This window comes from Mauremys mutica, unplaced genomic scaffold (assembly GCF_020497125.1).
Source record: "Mauremys mutica isolate MM-2020 ecotype Southern unplaced genomic scaffold, ASM2049712v1 Super-Scaffold_100099, whole genome shotgun sequence".
In the NCBI taxonomy this organism is placed as follows: Eukaryota; Metazoa; Chordata; order Testudines; family Geoemydidae; genus Mauremys; species Mauremys mutica.
Genome location: NW_025423266.1, coordinates 921,186 through 928,507, shown reverse-complemented (window position 1 = coordinate 928,507; position 7,322 = coordinate 921,186). Strand labels below are relative to the sequence as shown.

General features: G+C 52.8%; 3 non-coding genes across 3 annotated transcripts; 1 reads left to right on the top strand and 2 right to left on the bottom strand.

Moving 5' to 3' along the window:
* Positions 1–374: 374 nt before the first annotated feature.
* TRNAC-GCA lies at positions 375–446 on the bottom strand. The gene has a single exon. It is a non-coding gene; the product is annotated as a tRNA-Cys (tRNA).
* A 1,991-nt stretch (positions 447–2,437) lies between these two features.
* On the top strand, positions 2,438–2,519 carry TRNAS-AGA. The gene has a single exon. It is a non-coding gene; the product is annotated as a tRNA-Ser (tRNA).
* Positions 2,520–5,782: 3,263 nt separating this feature from the next.
* On the bottom strand, positions 5,783–5,854 carry TRNAQ-CUG. Its single transcript has one exon. It is a non-coding gene; the product is annotated as a tRNA-Gln (tRNA).
* Positions 5,855–7,322: the final 1,468 nt, after the last annotated feature.

Sequence of the window (7,322 nt, the reverse complement as noted above, 5' to 3'; positions counted from 1 at the left end):
TATTTTATTTTTTCAACAGGCTCCTGTCCGCCTCCAGTAGAATTTTCAGTCCCAATGGCAACTTACTTACCAAATGTAATACAGACTAGTCCATGCCTCCCAAGTGGATGTGGTTCTTGTTCTTCTGTACATTGTAGCCCGTGGAGGCCAAGGACCTGCAAATGTGTCTTCATGTGCCTTTGTTTCATTGATGAAAACATAAACTAGACTCTTAGAGGATTGGAACTGATTTCAGCTGGGGGACATATTTGCTAGATTTTTATGCATTTGCACAGGAAAATGTTGAGTGTTTCCATTCATCCCTAGTCAGTGGAGCTCCTGAACATAATGGAAATGGATATGCAATTACTTTTTGTTGAAGGACCAGGCTTTTAAGGGGACACTTGGATTTGAACCAAAGCCTATTTGATCTGCAATCAAACACTCTACCACTGAGCTATACCCCCTGACAATTACATTGGCAAGTCAGTGATCGCAAGGATCTTGAAACCTGAGAGTGGAGTTCGTTTCTTCCACACCAGTGTTGCTGTCTGTGCATTCCGGAGCTATGGGGTGAGTGGGAAACGCCCACAACTAGCTTGTCAGTATCAAGAAAGGAGCAGCCGACATCAGGACCAACGAGACGTGTTGGTGGCGCATCAGGAAGAATCCACACTCCCAGAGACTTCTCGGCGAGGGCACGGTACACAATGGGGGCTACCTACCCGCCACGTCCCAGCAAGGGTCTTTCTAGTCCCACTTCAGTGTTACCCAATTTCTAATCAGTCTTTGGCCCAGATTCCCTCCCTGAGCGGCACCAGCACATACCTGGGCCCCCTGCTAGTGTTAAATCTGCCTTGAGCTGGGACCCAGCTTGGCAAAGAGCCTGCAGCCCCCTCTGTGCTGGGGAGTGAGAGCAGCCCTGGCACTGGGCAGGGCAGCCCTGAGGGAATGAACCCAATGTGCCCGTGAGGCCCTGATCCAGAACCTCTGCCAGGCAGCTTGTGCTGCTCGGGCTTCTCTAGTCTCCAGCGAGGATTCAAAGCTTCTCTGCTCCAGGGGAACCCCTGGGGGAGGGAGGCAGGGCTCCTGCAGGATAAATCTTCCTGCTGGCAGAGCTCCGGTCCCCTCCTCATGGGCACAGGGCATTGCACACGGCACCCACCACATGCACACACCCCTTTGTGGGGAGAATCAGCTCTGGGATATTGGGGTCTAACCGTTCCCACCTCCTCGCTGCAAACCTTCTCCTGGCTTCAGTGAGGGAATGGGGGCGTGAGGGGCTAGTGCGGTGACAGCAGCAGCGTGGCCGTGGGGCTCGGCCGGTGACTGGGGCCAGTCGCCTGAGCATGAACCCAGCCGACCCCAGGAGATGGACCCGGGTCACCAGCCCAACCCACCACGCGGCTGCTGCCGCTGCCCTGTTAGTGCGTGAGCTCCCACAGACCATGCTGGGGAGAGCCCCCAGCTGCAGGGGAGACGCCCCTGAGTGCCTGGCAGGGCCCAGCTCCTGGCTGACCTGCACTGCTGGGGGTCAGGGGTCTGGGTGACAGGGGGGCGTTGGCTCTGGGGTGGGACTGTCACTTCCCCCCCTGCCAAGCCAACAGGATCACAGCAAAGGAAACCAGCTCGGCCGGCAGGGGAAGAGTTCAGTCCAGGGCCTGGTGCATTCTGGGAGCAGGGGCGGTGCAGAGAAAGGGCAGATAGGGGGCAGCTCTGAACACTCCGCGCAGAACTGCCTGTCCTGTCCCGCAGCCCCTGGTACAGGGGGCTTTTAGCCATAGTTATAATCAGGCCAATAAATTGAAACAAACCCCTTTTAAATCATTGCTCAGCCCGAGTCCTTCACCCACATTCCTTAGGGCATTGGGTGTTTCATTTCCTGCCTCAATTTCACACAGAGACACAATTTCCTTTGCACAGATCCGTGAACAGCAAAACCTCCCTGTGTCTCTGGTCTGAGCCAGGGCATTCGATTCCAGTGACCCCTTCTCTCCTGCAATGGCGATGGTCAGACAGAGGGGACGTGGCACCTGCATCCCTGCCAGGGAGATATTGGCTCCGCTCTTTCTTTCTGCTGTTGTTAGTCCATGAAACATCAAGGGTGGAATGCAAGGCTGAGTTCATGCACCAACCCTCTGAAATAGTTCAGTGCCCCAGAGAAATCCTGCTGCCTGCTATTGGAAGGATGTGCTGGAGATTTGAATGGGAAAGGGAATGTCTGAATTGTCAGAGTGGGGAATGAACAACAATCTACAGCAATGTCATTAACACAAACACACTCTCATCCTGCTCCAGCCGGAAGGGAAATGGGCAGGAATGTTCTCTGTTCGCCCAAGGACACACTTACACTGATGCGCAGCCGTGAGTGTGCTGGGGAAGCTGGTCTGGGCAAACAATTTGAAGTGACAATTCAGTGAAAAGAGAATCATCATATAGGGAAATGGGTGTATGTCAAGTAGTTGTGACTGAGTGGTTAAGGTGATGGACTAGAAATCCATTGGGGTCTCCCCGTGCAGGTTCAAATCCTGCCAACTACGCAAGCACTGCACTGTTATTATTACTGTAGTCTTAGTGCCTGAGCATCCAGAGTGCAAACTGCAGCCAGATCTACTTTTACTCTGTCTACACTTAAAATGCTGCTGTGGCACTGCTATAGCACTTTGGAGTAGACAGTGACTGGAGGGGTTTTCCCATCCCTGTAATAGCTGCATTGACAGAACAATTCTTCCTTTTAGTTAGCACTATCTAATCCGGGCTTAGGTCACCTTAATTCTATGGGTTTGGGGGCAGAGGGGATTCACACCCTGAGAGACGTCACTCTGCCAGTGAAGTGCCCAGCGTACACCAGCCCATAGATCCCTCTTGGTATTTCAATGCAGGCACTGACCTGTGAGAGGAAAACATCAGCTCACAAACACACAGACTGAATTCCCCACATTTAATCTCGCTGCACTTTCCAGAAAGTCACAACATTCAATTCATTCTTGCTAGGACAGAGAAAAAATAAGTGACACTAAGTTTTTGGCTTGGTTAAATAAAATTAAGTGTTTAATAAATATAGTAAAAATCTGTCCTGATTCCTCTAACTAACACCACAGTGTGAAATAGGAACAGAGACAAATCTTGTCAGTGACGACTAATTTCGCAAATGATCTTCCCATTATTAATTGGAGGTCTGGGCATCTCCAGTGTCATTGCTCTGCATTCACCTTCCCCTAGAATTGTTCTCGGACATTCACCTTCCTCTGCAGCATGGGGCTTGGGTCACTTGCTGAAGGATTCCCTGCACCTTGAGGTCTTTAAGCCACGAGTTGAGAACTTCAGTAACACAGACATAGGTTAGGGGTTTGTTCCCATTAAATGCTGTTGTGGGACATTCCCAGACCTGGAAATGTACCAACGACAGAATTTGAAGAGCAAACCTGGCTCCCCGCACCAGGTGGGATTTGAGTGTTTTGTCCCTGTCACTTAGTGTTTGTCAATAGTACAGACGTCAGGGGCAGGACTCCAGGCTCTGCTTGTGGGATCCTGGCCCAGGGGCTGGGGGGGGGGGTGGAGAAAGGATTGTAGCTTCTGACCTGAGCTCTGGAGAGAAGATAATAAGTGAAGGGGGCATTTCTGACTCCTCCCCTGCCTCAGTGTCCCCAGGGCTGGAATTCTACATTCCATAGGGACAAATGAGGGGGTGATGCCACTTGGTTAATGAAAACCAGTGCTCTAGGTGAGGTTTGAACTCACAACCTCAGCATAGCTCCTCACAGCACTGCTGTATAAGTAGTGTGCGCTAACCAATTGTGCCACTGGAGCACCTGTTAATTATGGTTCTCCGAGACCCCTAGGTTGATACAGGCAAGGAGTGATCCCAAAGACTTCACAGTGCAGCTGAGAGCAGGGGTTAAGAGCAGGTAGCGACAAGTGTTGTACTTGGTGGGGTGGATTCTTCTTAAGGGTTCCAGGCACCATCTGACCCTTTTGTTCTTCCCTGTGTAATAACAGAGCTGGTTAAGACTCAATGGAGAGTCTTGCTGCAGACCAACAGATCTGAAATCACTGATAACCAGCTCTAAGCGTTAGTCCTGCTTTGGGACAGTGTCTCTCATGCAACAAACTGCCCAGTCTGCGCTAGCAGTGAGGCTCCCTCACTAACAGCTGAAATCAGGGAGAGCTGTGTGAAGTGCAGGGCCCCAGGGGTGCCTGAACATGGGGGAACAACACCCCAGGGCTTTTAAACATGGGAGGGCTCTGCCTTGCCACTTTGTAATGACCGTAAGGGCGAGCGAGGGTGGGGAGGGGACGGAGACCAGTGAGCGGGAGGAGGGGTCTTGGGGGAAGAGGCAGCGTAGGAGCGGGGCATTGGGGAGAAGGGGTGGGGCAGAAGCGTGGCGTTGAGTGGCAGGGGTGGGGCTACTGTTCGGGCTCTGGTGGCCGCTACTTTTAGGGAGCCTGCCCCGCTCCTGGTGGGACCACAAGACGTCCCGGAGCAGAGAGGGTGGCCAGCAGAGCGGTGACAGGGGGGAACGGCAAGTGGCCGGCAATGTGGCCAGACAGCGGAGGGAGAAAGGGGCTTTCCCCCCGGGAGGTGAGAGGTGAACTCTGGGTTTTCACTGACCCAGGACAGCAGCTGTGGGTGAGGTGCAGTGAAGGGAGGGGCACATCCACAGAACTTCTGGTGTCTGGATTTAGGAGCCCGAGGCAAAAGGCCACTACCCAGCGCGCTGTGGGGTGGGTGTTTTGCTCATAGTGTTGTGTTATGAATCCTGATTGTGGTGTTTTCGCAAGTTAATACAAGGTGATTTTCCTCCTTTTTCTTAAAGTTTCTTTTCTACACTCATTGTGTGTGAGTGGGGAAAGTATCACCTCTTAGAGGCCCCCAGTGGCCAGGGTTAGTTTCCCCAGGTTACTGGGTGGGGGCTTAAGCAGATTGTGTGTTGTATTGTTGAAGAGGAGCCCCAAGCACCCAAACAGGGAATTGTAACTTCAACCTTCAGAATAAGAGCCAGAGGTGCTGCCAGCTGAGCTAGCCAGGCCGCCTAAACGTATTAACCCCTTTCACCGCAAGAGCAAACGCCGGGTACTTCTGTGCTTCTCAGCAGCTGGGAAAGAGCCTCTTGGGGGAAATATCTCCTGCCCCACTGCCAAAAGGAGCCCCTTGAGTGGGAACGGTCAGAGGCCCCACCTGCTTTCCAACCACCTTGTGATGCCGGCTGCAGAACAAATGCTGGTCTGTGAGTGGCCTTCAGGGGGGGTTCGGCATGGCAGGGAGCAGGGAGCAGGCTGGCTGGGTGTCTCTGTGGCTGTCTGCTGGCCACACATAGGCATGGTTCTCCCCTCCTCTTGCCCTGCCCTTGGTTGCTCTGTGGCTTTTAAGCTTCCCTTGGAGCTGTCAGCACCAGCCGCCTCTGCTCCAGGTGCCCAGAGCAGGAAAGGTGTGTTGGGCTCCAGCCTGGGACTCTGCCTCCCTCCTGCCTAGCCCTGACTCTGAAGCCTGGCCCTGGCCCTTCTTCCTTTAAATGCCATGTGGGCAAGAGGAAGAGTGTGACAGCTGCAGGGACTAAAGTTGTGGGCATCAGGTGAAGCAGCGAGAAACAACCATATGGTCAACCCGCAGGACTCTCTAGCCAGACTGTTAAGTTCTAGGACCCCAGCCACCAGCCCATTGAACCAGCCAGACCAAAGACCTATCTCCAGTGGGCATCAGTCACCCAGCAGGAGGGAAAAATCTCACTCTAGTTCACCCTGAGAGAAGGTAGCCAAACAAATTGAGCTCCAGGGCTTTGCAGCAAAATCACAAATCACCAGGAGGTCCCACTGAGATTTGAACTCAGATTCCAGGATTCAGAGACCTGAGTGCTGCCCATTACACCATGGGACCTGCTGCTATGCTTTTTTCTAGACCCCTGTGACTCTCAGCTGGCTGGTTTGCACTCTGCACTTATTGCTTCCCACCAGCGGCTTCCTCTCGCAGGACTCTCTCTCCTCCTCCAGCGACCGTGGTCCTGCACTACCGGATCCGCGGGTCCTGCCCTGAGTCCCTACATCCCCCTGCATTGTCTCCATTCCCTGCAGGCTGCAAAATTGTCAGGGGCGGCTGCTCCTCCCTTCACTCGGTGCTCCCGCTCATATCGGCCAGCTGCAGCTTCATCTCCTGGAACTTGGGCAGTTGTCGCTTGATCCGGTCGTACAGTCACACGCTGACTGGCTCCCCTGCCTGGATGCTCTTGTGGAAATCCCACAGGCGACGCTGCAGGACTTGGCGCTGTTGGTTTCTTTAATGTTGAGGTGTTTCCCCAGCCACCGGAACAAAGCCACCAACTCCTCCCTCACCGACTCCCACCAATCCCCCTGGTTGCCATAGGACCCTCTGATGCTTTCCCGTTCTGCCAACACCGCCAGGCCTCACCCCCTGCTCCTTTATCTTGCAAGCTCTGGCTGTTCAGCTTCAATATCCTCTGCCCTGGGTCAGGGACAGGGGTGGCTCTAGGCACCAGCGCAGCAAGCTGTGGGGGGTGGCCTGCTGGTCGCTGTGAGGGTGGCAGTCAGGCTGCCTGCAGGAGGTCCCCTGGTAATGCAGATTAGTCGGCATGCCTGCGGGAGCTCTGCCAGTCCTGCGGCTTCAGCGGCAATTCGGTGGTGGTTACGCCGAAGGCACGGGACCGGCAGACCTCCCGCAGGCATGCCGCCAAATCCGTGTTACCAGAGGACCTCCGGCAGGTGTTGGGATAGATCTGTATAACATTATATACTAATGTTAGATGTGTAGAAAGTGTGACTAGAAAGAAGCAGTGTGACGGTGCTGCCCGTGGGAGCCAGCTGAGATCACTCAATCAGGGTGAACTGCAAACAAAACGGGGCAGACAAACCCCAAATGCTGGTGGTTATTCCAATATTTAGATTTACCAACCAGCACAAAACAGCTTCTGTAGCACCTCACTGGTTACTCAGAAGTCCAAACAACGCAGTTCCCTTAAAGTGCCCAGCCTCAGGCCTCCATCCAGACACACACGTCAAATATGATGATGATTCCTGAAAATCTTCTCTCATCATATCAAAGAAAAGGTTCTTCCAATCCCAAAGGATCAGCCACATACCCAGGTTCAATTATAACTTAGATCTTACCCAAAATACACGCCACAGCCAATTGTTATTAACTAAGCTAGAATTTATTAAAAAAGAAAAGAGAGAGAGAGAGTGTTGGTTAAAAGATCAATATACAGACAGACTTGCATTCAATTCTTGAGGTTCAGATGCATAGATGAGGTGAGCTTGTAGTTGCCAAAAGTCCTTTTAGAACTGGTTGAGAGGTTATAGTCCAATCTCCATATTCAGGGTGACTCCAGTCA